Raw genomic sequence first — 20,037 nt, 5'->3', positions numbered from 1 at the left:
TCGCAAATTGACCATTTGTTTTTGAAATATTAAATAAAATTAAGATTTCACATAATATTATGAGCTAATTACAAACGATTGTTGAAATGTCGTTATTTTCGAATAAGACATGTATATAATATAGTATAGGTGCAGTCAATATATTCGAATACTATATCGCACTGTTATACCGGCAGTAAATTATATTATGTGTACAATATTGTCAATATTACAATACCGCGGTTGGTATGGAGACCGAGACACACGGTGCGTTTCGAAATATATTTTGTTATTTCAAAAAGATAATACGCCTAATGAGATTTTCGATTGCATCCGATATGACCGAGTTTCGTTGTACAATAATAAAACAATAACACAATATACTGCTATCGACGTGTAGTAGTTATATGAGCTAAAATATCGACAGACTGTAATAATTTTCCAATTATTACACACACACACTCACACATATATATATTTGTATATATATATATTTACATATATATTATAATTGTCGAGAGTAGAACAATGACGATTGGAGACAAAAAATATGATATATCCCGTTGACTGAATGACAAGACCGTCGCTGTATATCAATTGTGCAAGTCTAAACAATTGCATAACAGAATGTACCTATTTCGAATATAACACTTTATTTATAACATTTTTTTTTTCGGTACCGACTTTAGCAGCCAGCGGTGCAAAACACAAAAATAATCACACTAATCAGGAGGTATACCAACTACCCGTGTTATATATGTGACTCGACACAGCCTCTGGCAATTATAACGTTTATCGAAGCCCAAAACTTGTACACGGTAATCACTTTAAATTAGGCGTTCTTATAACAACGCGATAGTGATGAGAAAACACGAGGATACGGTGTATCCATATTATTATCGTTAAGCAATTGACTTATGTGTCGTTTACCACGACATCAAAGTTATTATAACGCCCGTGTATGTTTTGCGATTTACTGCACTCGATGATGTTCACAGAACTACAGCACGTGAAATTAGATGAATCTTTAGGAAGGAATATAATTATTACGAGAGAAAAAAATCATTATAGTATATTATTATGTAGCTACTTGAAAATATTCTTGGGAATTAAATACAAACATATTTTTTTAATTGCACAGGTGTTTTTTTTTATTATTATTATTCGGTCAAGGTATAATACATATTACATCTGTACACATTTTGTATCAGTTGGATTATATTTACTGAAATCGTAGTATTTAAATCTAACGTTGTCGATTTAAACATAAATGTTCAAAGCATTTGGTTAAACGACGCCAAAAGCGACGACGGAAGGATAATATGATGAGCTATGTCGACTGCCACAAACACGTGACCGGTATATAATATATGTATATTGTCTTATGATTTATCAAATGCTAATTGTCCTAAAAAAGAAAATAAAAACAAATATATTTCACCAGAAACTTTTATAGGGTCATGATGCTTATTGATCGGTGTAGTCTGTCTGAGAGAGTGAAAGCGACGTTTATATTATTGCGTTTAACCTACATCTGACCTGAAGTGTTCCGAGTGTATATTAGATCTGAAGTCTGACCCAACCCCACAACTCTGTGGGCCAGTGAATCTTTAGACTACCGGTCTATATGTTTTTATATGTACAATATCACTACGAACTAACTAGCTGTATTGTGTCGGTACATTATGCGTTGAATGTGAGCTCAAGGTTTTTCATACAATTATTCATCTCTACAACCGTTTATCGCAACAAAAATATTGTAGGTAAGTAAATACAGTATTACATTTCACTATAATTTAAATCGTTTATTTATTTTTTTGTTTTTATAAGTCTATATTTTCAGTTACTTTGATCTGATATAAAATTAATATGGAAACGTACCTAAACACAACAGTTTATAAATGATTAATAGTATTGGACATTGGTGATGTATTGGAGAATAGTAGAAATAGTAGTATGTACCTACCTTATATTTCATAAGCATGGTTATAATATTATACAAACGCTAGTAAATTACCATAGACATGTAGTTTAGTGAATTTCTCCAAGTGTATTGAATTTAAATTATATAATTTTATGTATTAATGATATTATACAAATATATTTTTATTATATCATAAAAAAATAGTGCTTTAATTATGTTCACTGAAAATAAATAAATATATTTTCGTGATATAAATATAAACATATAGGAATTTTTCATAAAAATGGGTAAATCTGTTAGGTTACCATCACTGCTATACCACTTATAGTTAAGTACGTTTAACAATTATGTAAGTATAAATTATGTATGTAATCGTAAGTTCTTATGAATAAAAACTTGGATTTTTTATTTAGTAAAAATATATATATGGTGATGTCTATAAACAGTGACATAACTCAAGTAAAAATACTACATAATATTAAGATAAACTAAATACTTTTTATGTATATATTTCACGATAAAATATATTAACAAATAACAATAAATAAATATGCATATAAAATATTGAGAAATATCGTAACAAATTTTTAATATAATTATACAAGTATACAATACAGTATAAATCGGGTTAACTTATAGCAATTTATTTATATTAGATAATATTTTTAAATATAAGAATAAAGTATTATAACTTATAAGTTATCAGTATTAAAGAATACATAATATTTCTTCACGTATAAATACAATAATTTTACAATTAACAAACTCTGAGAAAAGAGTGAGTGCAACGCAGCTTTTTGCTTTTTATTAAAAATTTATTGATAATCGTAACTCAAAAAAGATTATATACATATTATGTAGACATAAATAAGGCGTTCAATAATTAATAATATTTGCATTGTTAGTGCAATAAAGACCACAAGTCAAAAAAGTGATTTTTTGTGAAATCAAATTTAATGTTCAGTGGTAAATTATAACTATATTATTGCATCTTAATGTTCAGTATTTTTATTAATATAATTTAATATTGTTTTGATAATTTACAATTAAAGACCATAGTTATGAATGTGAAGAAGAAAAACACAAATTCAAGGATACCAATACTCTATAAATTACTTTTTTGTCTTGTGACCTCATATTATCATCATTATTGATAAGTACAAATTATAGTATTTTTAAATTTTTTACACAATATGATATAATTTTCAAAATATGTTTTGTAACGGGAAACTTTTAATGTGGCTAATGAACAAAAATATTATTACCACAAACTTAAAATAAAATATATAATCATACAAAAAATATATCATAACAAGATATATATGACTATAGTGAAACACCGTAGTTGGTATGTTGACGATTAAAAACCAATTAAAAGCTAAGATTTAAAAAAAAAAAAAATCACTTATACGGCAAATTGTCAAGGAAGACTTTTTATCAAAAACACACTAGACCCTCAATTATTTGAAATTAATGACTCAGAAGACCAACCGGACTGCGCTGGATGAGAGTGTATCGGGCGGCCAAGAACAGAAAGAAAATACATTGCCACAGAGATTGGATATCGTGTAGAGTATCACATGTAATTAGCATTAAGTGAAGTTGACTATGAATAAGGAACAAAGAATAGTATATAAATAGACAAAAATAAGTTCAATACATTTTATAAGGTAATTAGTTCAATAATAAAGATGTCGCATATCTGATGTAGAGGCCTCGTTAACGACTCGAGCACCAGCGCGAGGATGAGTGTTGTGCACTTATATACAGATGGAGGGAGACATTAGACACATAACAAGTGTGTATACATGAATTAAATCGGTTCACACATATAATGTACATATATTAGTGTATTATATATATTATCTATATATTATCTAAATCATAATATATATAATACCTTTAATCATGACTTATGGTGAATTTGACCTGTATCGAGTGTTATATCATGCCGAAATATATTACTACCGATAACCAACGACGAGAAAAATATCAATAAAAAAAAAAATTATATCTAGAGCTAGACTAAGACTAAATTAAAATACAGTTGAACCCATGATTTTTAATATTTCGTCCAAACTTTGGAACAGAACTTAGACCTTAGCAGACCTACGACAATGTGTGGACACAGGTAAATAAAAACTCGGTCAGTGGATGGAGTTTAATTTGTATATTATTCTATGAAGACCTTTGTATACGACGTAAACTATACGTACTTCTAACGCTACACACGCTTAATCGGCACAGACACGCGAAAATCGCAACAGATCAATAATTGATTTATACTACCTACACTTAAGTTGATTAATAAATTAATCGATTATTATTTTGATTTAATTTAATCTTTTATTTTCCAGCTTTTATGAAATTCGATTAATCATATAATGGCATATTAATATTGATTATACCTAATCAAAATGTAATTAATCGTCGAATCGAGGCCGATTATCGTGATCGGTTAATCGTTTAGGTGCTTATTATTATTTTTATTTAGAAGTTGAACATATTCTATTATATTCTATTATTAATAATTATCGTATACGTTTATTGTTTTGGGCATTTTGTCGTAATAATTAATTATTGAAAAAAATCGGGTTTCGAGGAACATTAGTCGTTGAGATTCTCAACTTGAGAAACAACATTATTGATAAATACATAAAATATACATAACTAATGTAAAATATAATGGAGTAAACTGTGCGATTAAAAAGGTTGGTTGGTAAAAAAAAAATAAAAATGATCGAACGGTCCACTACATAGTCCACATAGTCTCACCACAGCTGAAGTAACTGTTGATTTATAATACGTATTTTATCAATCACTAAATATTGTACAGACTGCGTCTTACACGTACATTTCGGCGAAACACCAATCGTTGAAAAATCGTCGGTTTACGTGTTCACGTCCCGCCGAACTCATTACTCCGGCCAATCTGCCCACACGTCGCCGCTGCGTATACGTGCCTGCAGTACCTACTATAAATTTCCACGACGGCGCAATAAATTCGCTCGGAGGTGAAATATAGAGCGCGTCCGCCACCACCCACGCGCGTTCCGCGGAGAGGCCGTGCAGTCATATACCTATAAGGCCATATCATAATGTCCGAGCTTATATATTTTGTTCCGTACGCTATACGCGTATGCGTTCTTCTTCTAGCTACAATATATTCCACGAGTGTTTGTATATACAATAATAATATATTATAATGATTCTAAAGAATTTTAAATTTTTACACCAATCCTTCGATAATTCGATATAAATTACGTGTAGACGACCGCCTTTTTCCCTGATATAGACAGCAGCAATTATTTAATACCAATGTCATGCGATTTAAAACGAAATTGCACTGGTCTTATGATTAAAATACACGATCGATCTGTTTGTTAAACCGTCAAAATAATTATTAGGTACACAGCCATCATATATGGTATATATTATGACATTGAAGTGCATGGTTTCTGCAACGAATTCTATGAGAAACGATTAAAAATAACTAAATGGATAATAAAAAAGTAAACCAAAAATTACTGAAATGATTTTTAATATGTAAAATTGTTGGTATTCCAGTGATTAATTATGACTTTTTCAATAGTCATATAATATGTAACGATCGAAGATAATGAATGAATGATTACTAAAAGAATAAGAATATCCTCCTTCCAAATTGAATTTAAATTGTATTATGGACTGATTGTAGCATGTAATTATGAGATATTAGATATTAGATTTTATAACAAGCAACTACAGAAATATTTTAGTATGGCATTTTTATGTTTCGTAACTTTCAAAAATACTCAATTTAATAACATGCATTGTGTATGTTTTGAAAACCACACTGCTGTGTGTTGCGTTTTATATAAGTGTTAGAAAAGTATAGAAGAGTTACAAATAAAAAAACCTCTTCAAGTAAATGTCTTATCGATACATCGACTATCAATAATTAATTTTGTTTATTACTCGTTATGGAAACTTAACAAAAAAACGTGGTTTTCTATGAATCGCGCCTAATATGTGCCATCCTTAAACACCACGAGGCAATCGTACGTAACGATATATTATAATATTATTATGATTATTTGTTTTCGTAACGAATGGTAAAAATCAGACGAGGGATTTGCATAAAAATCTAATTTATCCATTGCAGAGTCCGAGAACATATATATAGCTGCCGTTAGGAATAATATGTACGTATATATAAAATAGTATCATATCGGCGAAATCGCGACGTCTCAAAAATAAATAGTCAGTTTGCATATGAGTTTCCAAAAATATTCCGTACATCGTCAAACGGCGAGATTTACATAATAAACCAAACGCATTTCAGCCGAACTGGTAAATATAATGTCTTTTACATTTTAAATCATATTTTAATAATGTACATCACTGTTGTTCCCACGTCGCCTACGGGACATGCAGCATATGTGCGTAATAACGGAGCGCATCGCGTATACACACGACGACCTACAGCGCCTGCCTTTTATAGGTAACTTATTCGAGAGAAATTTTCCCTTCGGTGGCGGTGTGTCGGTGGTCGACTATAACTTTTGAGCGACTAGCACCGCCGTTGTTTGAATTGCGTCCGGAACAACGACCAGACGACGATTATGGCTCATGTAGGAGGTACGAGTTAATACCTCCATCGTCTGGCGCGTATAGTGTTAGAAACGACGGTATAACCGTTTATTATATTTCGTTTTCGTTTCCACGCCCGACGGTATAGAACGGCAAAGTATAAGAAAAATCGTACACGCACACACACATAAAATAAGTATTGTGCTGTGGTACTAGTGTGTGTGTGTGTGTGTGTGTGTGTGTGCGAGATCGCGCGCGCTTTCTAAAAAAAAAATAAATAAAATATTATTATGGAAAAGCGGAGGACGAATAAAAAAATTGAAGAATAAGTGAAGAAATAAAAAAACCGCAGGCGCTGGCCAGCCAGGTCGTGCTTGTGCATTTCGTATGACCCCCGCGCACATTTGTGACCTTACGGGTACTTATACGTATATACACTGGTTTCAGGTATACAACGTGTATATATAGGTAATATTATGTACCCCCACATCACACGGTATTATATAGGTATACGAGTATTGAGATATACTCATCGCCGTGTACGGGCGCAATATTATATTTATTTATTATTATTATTTTCAGATTTGTCGATGACGGCGACGACGACGACGACGATGATGATGATGATAGTGCCGGTGATGATGACAGAGCGGCTGATATAAACGCGCGCAAATCCGGAGGTGTTTTTCGACCACGACACCCTATACGCCTATATACGACGCGTAATGCGAAGATCACGATCACGATCTCTTCACACGTATGTCTGTATAATGTATAATATTATATATGTACCCATATATATATATATATACACCTGTATATAATGCGTATGCGCCGCGTTGCCCAGAACTATATGATAGTATTATTAGAGACACGTAGTGTGTAGTGTGTTCACACCGCGCGAACGTAATTCGCTCAAACACCACCACCGCGTGAGTATATAGGTATACGTATTATACGAAAAACCGAAATTTTCTTCTCTCATTATCATAATGCGCGCTGCCGCCTCCGCACGATTTTTTTTTCTCTATATTATGGTATTTTATTATTTTCGTATATCGTTATTATTATTCTGTATCTTTTTTTTTTCACGCCATCCGACTACCCGAATAACTGTTTTTTTTTCAATATCGACACACTACTATATAGTCGCCGACAGTGTTTTCTATACATATATACGCATTATACACATTGTTTTTTTGGTTTTCTCTCGTTTTTGCCGATCGAATCGACGACGAATCCGCCACTTATGATAGTGTTCATCTTGTCTGCGGCGAGCTGGTTTTCACATAAATTAAATCAATTAACGTCGTCGTTGTCATCGTTAACAACACACCCGATACCGTTACCGTCGAACTATTATTATAGTCGTTTCAGCAGGTTATATTATACGCCGAATACGCGTTACCTATTATTATATTGGTCTTTTGTATTTATTTTTACACCTCGGCGAAGAAATTAGTATACTTTAGCCAAAATGTTATATTCAATCATATTATATAGTTGTCTAACGAAAATATATTATTTTCCATTACGTTTTACTGAGGATCGTGCATTAGTTTTAGTAAATAATAAATATTATATAGATGTAGTAACACCTGGCAAGGGTTTAGCTTAAAACATATTTTTTAAATAAATATTGGTATATCTGCAGTTCTATTTCTTAAAAATTAACTATATAACAGCCTTTCTCTTTTTTTGCAAATATTGTGTAAGATATGTTTTTTGTCAGATAAATACATTTCATTATTTGTATTTGTTTTTCTATACGCTTATAAGTTTACATTTGAACAAAAACTTCCGTCAGAATTCTACTTATATGCATATGATGCCGTAATCGGCGTAATCAACTATATAGGTATAACGCAGTGTTAAATTAAGTCATCTCAACCTTGAATTATACAAACGCATTTAACACGGTTTTTGATTTAAATTATTATACAATTATTATTCAATTATTATTTAATACATTTTTAAACTATAACCAAGTAGATTTTTATTGAGTGTAAAATTTATTTTACATAGGTAAATACAATTATTATTATTGGTTTAATAATTCATGTGATATAAGACAAGATAACGCAATGTAACAATTATTTTAAAATGTAGGTACGAATTAATTAAATAATTTAATGATTATACTCTTCGTTATGTGTACCTATATTGTATTACTAATATTGATTATCTAATAATGTCGTTTTTAAGTTTTTTAATAAAAATAAATAATTTATTTGAAATCTCATACTGTTATAGCTGATATATTATAACCTATTTGGTATATGTATGTTTTATAGCAATCTGATCTTGTTGTTACACTAATAAAACTTGACATTCTGTTTTTATTTTATTGTTCTACTTGAATAGTACAACTTCTTAATAGGTTATTACTTTATAATAATAATGTTACCCGACAGCAGACAACGACGATTATAATGGAATAGTATTCTAAAAAAAAAAAATGAAGTAGAGCAATTTTCAATAACATGATTAATCAATCGATAAACAGTTATTATTCTTATTTAAATCTTCAGTAATCAGAGTGATACGAGTTTGTTGGCGTGTGAACATACATTAAATTATACTATATGTATATGTTAGACAAATATTATGTATTATTATTATTGATGTGACTATTTAGGAACAGTTATTTTGCGATTCCGGAACGAAGAGCAAAAGGGTTAATACGAGATACCGTCTCGTCTAATGTTGAAAAATGTTTAATATACGAGCTTGCATGTATAGAAACATGTTTACACGGAGCCGGTAGCCGAAGCATCAATTTTTCTAAATTATAATATAGTGTGATAATATAAACGAGATAATAAATATATACATATATAAAAATAACACTGACAAAATATAGTAATACCTAATTTATAATATTTAACAGAGGACGGACCTACATTTGTCTTTATGTTTACACCGTTTCGCTGCAGCAGCTATTTATATACATACTGCAGTCTCGTTTGTTCGGACGTTCGGTGATGAGCAGGTTTGACCTCTATATACACGTAGTTGTTGAAGGAGAGTCTTTGCGCACGCCTCGAGGGGTTGGGTGTCAAGATAAAATGCAGAAGTTAGAACACCAATAATTATCGTGCGCGCGGCTATAGTGAAGTAATGTGTCGTAATTTATAATATAATGTTTTCACGTATATATAATATAATATGCCCTGTATAAGCACTACGACTACAGTAGATATATGATGTGTATAGGCAGTACTGTGCAAGTTAAGAAAGAAAAAAAAACATGCGCGCCAGACGTATATCTATAGGTATATGCGATAATAATCAACCAAAGTCTAAAACTGAAACACACGTATGTACAGGTATATATAGTCAGTTTTAAAACGTAGAAAATGTACGACAATCCGTCGTATTCCTCAAGTGTAAGTATATATATTATACACATACTGATAAAGACTAACTGCGAGACTAACTCATTACATAAGTGGCGTATTTTAAATGCCAAACAAACCAATTTAGCGTTGCAATATCGCACATTATTATTATGTACACATGGGTGTATTATATTATATTTATATGTGTTACTGTAGAAATCGCTCTAAACCGTCTACGGAGACATAACCATATATAGATTTGAATAATAAAATCTGCTATATGATATATAATTAATAATAACATCGTATTATTGTTAAAACACTTCGTAGGTTTATACTTTCCAATAATCATCTATACCTGAATACCACCACCGTCTCAGTTATGGTTTAGTCGCCGCCATACCTAAACATTCAATATTATTATAATATATTCGACCGTTTTTGTCCCTTTTTCACAGTGAACCATAGTTATGAAGTATAATATGTATTTACACATACATTTTTATGGTGAAACGATGAAGTAATGTAGATTTGTATTGTGTGTATAGCAGTGTATACGCGCCGTGTGTGGTGCTTACAAATGAAATCTTCTTATAGTTCTCGAATTTAAAAAAAATAAATAAATAAATAAAATATTAACCATTGATAATCCGCATTCACAGACTTCACATAAATCTCGTTTTAAGTATATAATATTATATAATATATGATACCATATATTGTGCGCAGGTATAATACATATTATAGGTATAGGTACCTATACTGCAGTAAACGTATAATACGTGTTTATATATAAATACGGTTATATACGTATAAGGCGATGGACTTTTTCAAAAACAGTTCCACGGTCCTTAAGAAAAAAAAAAAATTCCTAGGTAATATATTAGCGATTTGAATTACATTTTTTTTCTCCGCGCCTATACCCGTCAAAATATTGTTATAACCACTGTTATTTATGTATACGCGCGTGCATTCGGGCATATTCTGTACACGGTGCGACGGCGGCGGTGTGGCTTTAAGTGCACGGGCACACAATGGGATGACGACGGTTCGGTTTGTAACGGTGTACGAGTGTCTGTCTGTCTGTGCGCGAAATATAGGAATAATGGGTGCCGGACAATGGCTGGTATTGGCGTTTAGACGTGGCGTGCGTGTGTGTGCGTGCGCGTTGCTGCAGGAAGTCTATGAAATCTCTCGACGATATAACAATATTAATTTCGCTGATACGACAACGATGATATATTGCGCGCCGCCGTGGTGGGCATACGTGTATTCGATCGTCGAGCTAAATATATTATAGAAGAGGACTTAATGACCCGTGAAAAATCGACCGTTGACAAAAGCGTTCAACCGCGCGGGCGCGCGCGCGAACGTTCACGCCTCCCCGCGTGTATAATATTTATATATGTGTGTATATGTACTGCGATATGTGTTTACCTTTTATAGGGTCAAAACAAGGAGCAGTAAATTTTGTGTTTCAGCTCAGAACTACAGCCCGTCGTCGCGGGGTGTGCGTGACGGCTCTAACGCGTCTCACACACAGTTCAATTGTTCGTTAATTCATCTTTCGCGCATACTCGTCCAACACCGCGGTGTACGCAGTATACATATACGAGTACATGTCAGACGAAGCCTCCGAGCCACAAGACTTGAGATTCATTTAGAGACCTTTTGTACCAAATACCTACCGACATTTATTACGTATGGTATTGTAATATAATAACTTATAAAATATTGTGCGTATAACTAATAAAAAAAAATAAACTAATAATTTCTGATCAACTTTTTTATCGATAGCAAAACTGTGCGATATAACCAATTACAGTTATATGAACAATTTCAATAACGGAGAAGAAAAAATATTTAAATCAGAATTACAAATTATATGTTTTTATTTATGAAAAAAATGAAGATGTCTTATTAAATAGTTAGTTTATTAAATTAGTCGTATTTAAATAGTTCACTTTCGCGAATATTTAACTTCAAGTCATTTTTCAATGTGATAATTTAAACACTGTTCTTAAAATACATTTAACCATACCAAATTACCGAGTTCTAGTTGTTCTATACAGCCAGAGAGCGTTTTAAAGGCTTAAAAGAATTAAAAACGAATTCAGAATGAACAGTATAAAATAAAATTTAACTGGGCTTATGGTATTAGCGTCAGAAAATTATATTTTAGTAAATAAATACAAATACAAAAATTTTCAAAATTTTTATCTTCATTGAAAAAAATATATTATAATATATACGTATATGTGTTATGTTTGATGTTTTAATAGAATACAAATCAAACAATTATATAAGACATTTTTTTATTTCATATTGAGACTCATAAATATCCAAGCTAAGTATACCTACCTAATATATCTAATATCTAATTTATATAGATGCACTGTAGAACTAAAAAAAATACAATTTTTAAGTTCAAAGTAGCAATTTGACATAACTAAAAAACCAAAATATACACATAATTTGATCCATAAAATTATTATAATTAATTCATCCACTATACCTTTTATACGTTTAATACACAATAATAATTTATATTTAATATATTTTTAAATCATAATATTTAATACATACTATTATGCTCTATATTACCTATATATATATATATATATATATAAATAAATACGACTAACTAATATCTCGTGAATTATTTTTTTATTTTTAATATTGAAATAGGTATTACCTATATGTCATATATACACGCAGTTATGAATTTGTGTTTTCTTTATTATTATTATTATTATTAATTATATACTAGTTGTGAATATTATAATGCGTTCGGGTAAATTGTACGATGGACGTTTCGTGCATACACAACAAAAAAAACAAAATCGTGTTCGGTTTGCGCGGTCATTCCAGCGCGTACCTTGTTATAATAAGCAGTAGGTATACTTATGGGTGTATATTATTATGGATTAATGTCGCTCATACGCGCGTACGCGTACAATGGCAACGGATAAGGGACGTGTATATAATGTACGTCGGCTGTTGCAGAACACATTTGTACACTTCGACCGACAATGACTATGATGAATGGCGCCGTAAGCCTCGGTGCTCCAGGGACGCGAGCGCATATCACATCTCGCGATCCGGCGATCGTGCAGCAGCATCAGTGCAGCGCGCATTGATCTATAACGATAATAAATTATTAATTGGTCCATTTGTTTCGGAGGTTGTACGCGCGCTCATGTCTGTGCGGGTGTGTGTATGTGTGTGTCTGTGTGCGTGTGTGATATCTTCTCATTGGGACCACATGCGGATTACTTACAGGCAATAAATCACCCGCCCGGCAGCAACACAACAACGTCTACGTCTACATAATATAATATAATAAAGCTACTTTATTAAACAGAGATGGCCGATAGATATTATTGGTCTCGGAGCAGCGTCAGCAGCCGGCCGGCCGACCGACCGACCGACTCGACAATGGGGATAATATGAGATATTTTGACAACGATACACACACACACACACACACACACACACACACACACATACGGTACACAACGCTTTTACTCGCGCGATACCTTTTCCTCGGGGGTTTTTATTATTATGTTTGATTTTTTTTTTTTTTTGTGCTCAAAAGGCAAAACGGGCGCATAAACACGTCGCCTATACACTACACCTATATGATATTATATAGTATATAATGTACAATATAATATACGCAACACACCCGCAGCAACAACGCGACGCGTCACCCATTATGCCGGGCCAGTCGACCAGAAACGTATTCTGTGTGAAAGGCGTACGAAAATCCACGATGATGGCCGCACGGTTTTGTTGACAAATTTCGCACCCCGCAGTCGAACGTCGTGTGTTTTATTTTTCGGGGATTCAAAAAACTGATAACGGGACATCTGCGCCGCAGCAATGCCGCCTCGAGTCGACAATAATGCACTCCACTTGTGTGACGGTTTATTTCTTTTCTTTCTTTCTTTGATTTTTTTTTATTTTATTTTATTTATTTTTTTTTTTTTTATTGACTCCGCGCGGCGGGAAATTTTCCGAAAAAAAACGTGTGTTGCGGTCATTCCCCATCACGGTCGCCAGACGACAGACGCGCGTCTCCCCTACTACTCCTGCACCGCCGACGACACAACCGACACGACCGCGACGCCGTTATCGATCATGTCGCGCGTGTAAACACGCATTTGTCACGAAAACCGACGGTTGTCAAAAAATAACCAAATCTCGCTTTTTAGATTTTTGACGGATATAATACGATATGATCTATTGTACTTTTATTTTTCACCATAATCGACCGTTTCGTATGTAAATATACGTACTATATGAGCATGTGCAAATAAAAATTATCCGTGTACATATCGACATATCGATGTCATGAATTATAGGCCCCAAAACGTAACGTATTATTTTGAATTTCTTTATTTCAGTACACAGTCTTTACTTATACAGTCTGTACCCGCATTAATGGTGTTACTTCATAATATTATTATATATCGTTTTTATTTAAAAATTTAACGTTTTTATTCGTTTTAAATTTTTGATTTATATCAATTAAACTGTGTAGTCTTAACATCGGTTGCACCTCTGGCGTCTTGGAGTATTTTCGTGTATTTCATTAGTTATTGATAATTTTCGAATCACGAAGTTTGAGTGAGAGGTAACCTCTTAAACAAATGTATTATTTCTCCCTGAAAGTCGAAATTGATGCATTCGCATTATCTATTATTTTTTTTTAATGCATTGTATGATATACTCATAATTTGATTAATGTCACGCACAATTTAATAGTATAATAGTATACATTTTTATTCCTATTTTTGAATTTTTGAGATAATTTTGGATTTAATGTCATTTTTAACAGTTTGGTTGTATTTTTCTAATTTTTGTAGTTATTATTTGAATGTTCTCATACTTTTTTATTATAACTTGTTATTTTATTAAAATTCAGAAAAAATTAGTATACCTATTAATTAGTCAACCTAATTCTACATTTATTTATTTAAAAACTGCTGTTTAATATCTATTCTATAAATGTATCCTACTCATTTAGTCATTTGTTTTATTATTATCAGGCCTTCCGTATCAACATAATATCTTATCGTAAGAACGTATTTCTACTTTAATTTATTTTTAATTTAACGTTTATTTTTGACGGAAATAATCTTTGCAAGTTTAAAAGCTCCAGAATATTTATCGACTGAAGCTTTAATTACAAATGAATTAATAAAAATAGAATAATTATTACTAACTACTAAGCATAAAACATATTAATAGTTTAAAATTATTTTATAAGACATTTTTAAGTGAATCAAAAAATTTATTTTTAGTTTTTTTTGACATATTATTGATATTTTTTGTTATTTTTAAGTGGTTACCGAAATTTTTTGATATATTTGTATTGCTTTTTGGTGACTTATTTTGGGACATAATGCCAGAAATATATAAATATATCCTATACTCTATATAGGACAGTATAAGATTTACAAAAATAATATGTAATTAACAGAGCAATCTTAATGATGTAGCACACTAGCTCATTATATACAAAAAGTGCCTCGGAAATGTATTTTTAAAAGTTTAATACAACGAAAAAGATTTTTTAAATTCTTTTGCTTTTTTTATGTTATCGGTGCGATATTTATGTCTAAGCCAAACGTCTTTAAAATATCGAATAAAAAAAATAATAATTATACTTTTCTGTAAACTTAAATGGTTATAAATAATAATTTTATAATTAGAATAATAAAAACGATGCTGACTCTTAATGTATATTACAGGTGTGGGTACATACACAGCATATATACGTATACACATTACACGTTTTGAGAAAATGCAGCGCGAGAGTGAAGAGCTCGTAATTAACCGATCGTCTCGTTTAAAAGACAACATCGTACACACGTATACAGACGACGACGCATATAATAATAATTAAGTCTTCTCTCATCACACGAGATATACATAACACATATTATATATACACGTATGCGTTGCAGTCGCCACGGCGTGTGTGTACTGTACTGTGAGTATAAAGTCGTGCGGACGGGCTCGAGCCCGTTGACTTATAATATACATATATAATAAACATATTTTTTTATGGTCCGGCGATTCGCATAAAACAAATTGTGCGCAAAATAAACGTAATAATTAATCGATAATATTATACGCACCGTATAGTGTATATATAAAATAACGAAACAAGAAGAGGATAAACAACGACTATATTATACATATATGGATATATTATTATAATATTATATGCACCTTACACATACACATATATATATATATGTGTGTGTATAGTATATAGCATTATGTAAATGCAAATTGTAAACGTTGCTCCGCAACTTTACTGCAGTCTGTAGCGTCCGTCGTTTTTCGTTGTGCGCACTTTACTCGGAAATTATTATCTCCGTCTCTCTCTCTCTTTCGTTTCCTATGCGAGTATACACTCGTAGAAATAAATTAATAGCTCGCACAGAGATGATATTACACTATATGCGCGCGTTAGCTGTACGCCTATATATACAGGGTGTTTCGCAGTGTTATAGTTATATTTTTGTTTTGGCGTGATATGATAAGAGGCGGCCGATTCATATTTAGGTGTACCTTTAGAATATAGGCCCCATAGAGTATAGACGATAATAAGTGTAAACATTTAAAAAATCAAATAACTAAGCGTCGCATTCGAATTTCAAATAACATTTGTGTAAATAATATATATAAATTATACAAAAGTGCGTAATCATGACGTGTCAGCTGGTGAGCGTGAGTGTCGGGACAAATCGTTGTGGCGGTGTCGCCGGTGTGCGACTGAAAAAAAAAAAGACCTGCAGAATAAGAAGTGTCTGGAGATAGGGTATGGACGAGGGTAGAAAGTGCTTGCACTCGGTAAACATTTAAATTTTCAACTCTACGCGGAGCCAAAAATATTTTCCAGAATATTCTTCGTCCGTCCGCGGCCTGTACCCTGTACACACACACACACACACACACACACACATACACACGTATATACGCTACGTTATTATAATATACGGTTACCTATACAAGCGGCACGCAAACGAAATTAATTCATACGGCCGTACTGCACATCGGCGTTATAATATAGAGATGACTGTAAAATAATGATAATAACAATAATAACAATTTTTTTTATTTTCAGAACGGTATGCATACACGCGTGTTATTATTATAATATGCGTACCTATGTATGCTACATGACGTACATACCTATGTATACAACACGGGTCCGTGTGTGCGCGCGCCGTCGTAGTCGCATTGTTTACATGTATATATACGGTGGTCGTAGTATATAAACGCGCGCGACGGGGTCGTGAAATACCGGCTGCACCGAGACTGCAGAGGTATTTCGCTCACGCTCGTCGCCGTTTTTCCAAAGAAAATTCTCATGATGCCCGAGAACGTGTGTTCGTATGCATTGTACCTATAGTACAACACGCATACGCATATTTACGGACTCTCTTACGGTCACGCGGTTGTAACCTCATAATAACACTCGCCACACTTTATATCTGCGCTCGTGTACGATATGATTGTTATACTACGCGTGTACGTGTGTGTGTGTGTGTGCGCATCTATTATTATTATTATTATTATATCACGTGTAGGACACATCTACCTATATACCTACGGGTGGGCACCGCGGCACGGTGTGCACAGACAGCTTTACGGAACGGCGACGGAAAAACCGTTGTCCAGGCGATCTTCTTTTATTTTACGCCGCGCTGCACTTTCGTCGATAGTATATATTTTATAGCCTCATCCATATTATGTTACGTGGTGATGTTTTTACCGACCGATTTGTTATTGAATTTTTTTTAATAGTGAGTAAAAATCAACAATAAGAAGACACGTCGAAATCGGTATCGTTTATTTTTGTCCCTTCCGATTTGGTTTTACAAAAATATCGGGGTTTTGCTGAATTATTTAACAGTGGCAGTGTCGTGTTATTTCATTCCCCCAAATTAGATATGTTGTTATCAAAACGAATAAAATATACTTCTTCTGGTTTGAGAGCTTTATTTGAAATTTACTACATTTATAAACAAACGGTTTAAAAAGTATTATTTACCAAAACAATGTTCAACAAAAATCAGTTTTTATAAATCTGGTAGTATAACGTGCTACAAATATTTTAATTTATTCGACAATAATTTATTGATATTGTCACATTTTAATTATGTTTATGAACATGTTTATTTCGGAACAAGAATTATCAAATCGGATAGTCGACTATAGTTAAATATGATAATATTTCTCTGTAATCGACGATTCGACAAGTATTAACAATATTATTAACTTTTTACAGTGTTAATAATTTAAAATGAAGCCTCTTAGAAAATAAATATTCTTTGTATCTATATGAAATAAAAATATTAAACTGCTTTCTCTCAGGTTTGCGAAATCTGAAAAACCACTCTTTCCTCAAGTTGACTGGAGATTCCAATTATTTAAATGTCAAAAAAAAAAATGAATTCTATATTAATATTATTTTTATCAAATCATTATTTGTGTAGATATGTTATTGATAGTGTAGTCAAGAAAATGATTTATAATGTTTAGTTTAAGTTGTTGTTTATATTATGTCTTTTTTAAAAACAGTATAAATATTAAATTAATATGTGGAATATATTAAATGTAAATTACTCGAATTTTCGTAATTGTCTGTGGTATTCTGTGAATATTAATCAATACATACGCATTGATATAACCTTAGTTTATAGTTATACTTATGAGGATAATACTTAGATAAAAATTTAAAACACAAAAAAAAATATAATATAAACATATTATTATTTTATTTGTTTTTATTTACTTGCCTTTCCAGATGATCTGCAACAAAGCTGTGTAATCATATTGGTTTAAATGGTTTAATAGACAAAACTCATTGCGTATACATACGATTTGGTTATAATTGCCGACTAATAGTTATTCGCTTTAAATAAAAATACCAAGGTCGTGTTATTTTCATACATCCATAAATAGTGTATTTATTTAATAATCCATGAGTATTTCAGTTTACTAATTGCTCATTCGTAATATAGGTTGACAAATAAAATGTATTTAAAATGTTGATTATAATCTAAACATTCTAAACTAACTTATTGATGTATCACACTAATGAACAAAACAATTTATTTTGATTGTATGGTTATAACGACGAAATTATATGCGATACTAATGTTATAGGTACTTACATTGATTTATTATAAATTAACTATTTATATTATTGTAATTATGTGTTTTACCGTAAACAATAGCTATAACGAAACGTAAAAAACATAACATAATATATATATATAATTACCAATTATGTTATATCGATATTATGATGTACGCTGCACGCGTTTTACTGTGTTATACAGGTATACAATTGAGATGAGAGATAATATATTATGTATAAATTATTTTCGGATGTACGCGCGGTGAAAAAATACGCCGTAAAAATAAAATTTGCGAAAACCCCGACGATGATTATCAAATAGGTACCATATTGTAATTATTTATAATATGTGTGTCGGTATTAATTGTATCTACGAGGTTTCTCATTTATAAGTTGACATTTGTTGCGATATTTCAAAGTATAATAATGCGCTCCCGAACTCCAATTGAGTTTTCGATGTCACACTGAGAAGTTTCTATTCGAAGGCTCTTCAACAATGAAAACGATGCACCCATCACTACACACGTCTTTTTGACCTGAAAAATTATCACGAATTGTAATACATAATAGCATTGTACATGGTGAATTGAAGCATATGGGCTTTATTGTTATTATTGTACACGCAGTTTTATGATTTTGAATTGACTGCGGATTGGATGATGTACGCGAGAGATTGAAACATCGTTTTTTAACTTTCTTTTTAATTAGTAGTAAACAATTGACTCGGGCGAGCACAACAAATGCAATAATAACCGAATAATACATTTTACTCTCCGAGAATAACGAAATGTTAAGAAGCATAAAATGTACTTAATTTTGACTTGACATATACATATTCGTTTAAAAAAAAATATTTTGTATAGAAAAATAGATCGGTGTATATTATGATGCAGGCCATTAACATTTTGTGTCAAACAATTTTATTACATATTATAAATAAAAAACGGTAATAATATTGATATGTATAGTATACATGATATACCTATGTTATATAATATATTATTATATTATACAACCCCAAATTTCCACTCTTACATTAATTTTGAAATCCCCAC

This window comes from Rhopalosiphum padi, chromosome 1 (genome assembly GCF_020882245.1).
Source record: "Rhopalosiphum padi isolate XX-2018 chromosome 1, ASM2088224v1, whole genome shotgun sequence".
In the NCBI taxonomy this organism is placed as follows: Eukaryota; Metazoa; Arthropoda; class Insecta; order Hemiptera; family Aphididae; genus Rhopalosiphum; species Rhopalosiphum padi.
The sequence above is the reverse complement of the archived record's forward strand: the minus strand, read 5'-3'. Positions refer to the sequence as shown.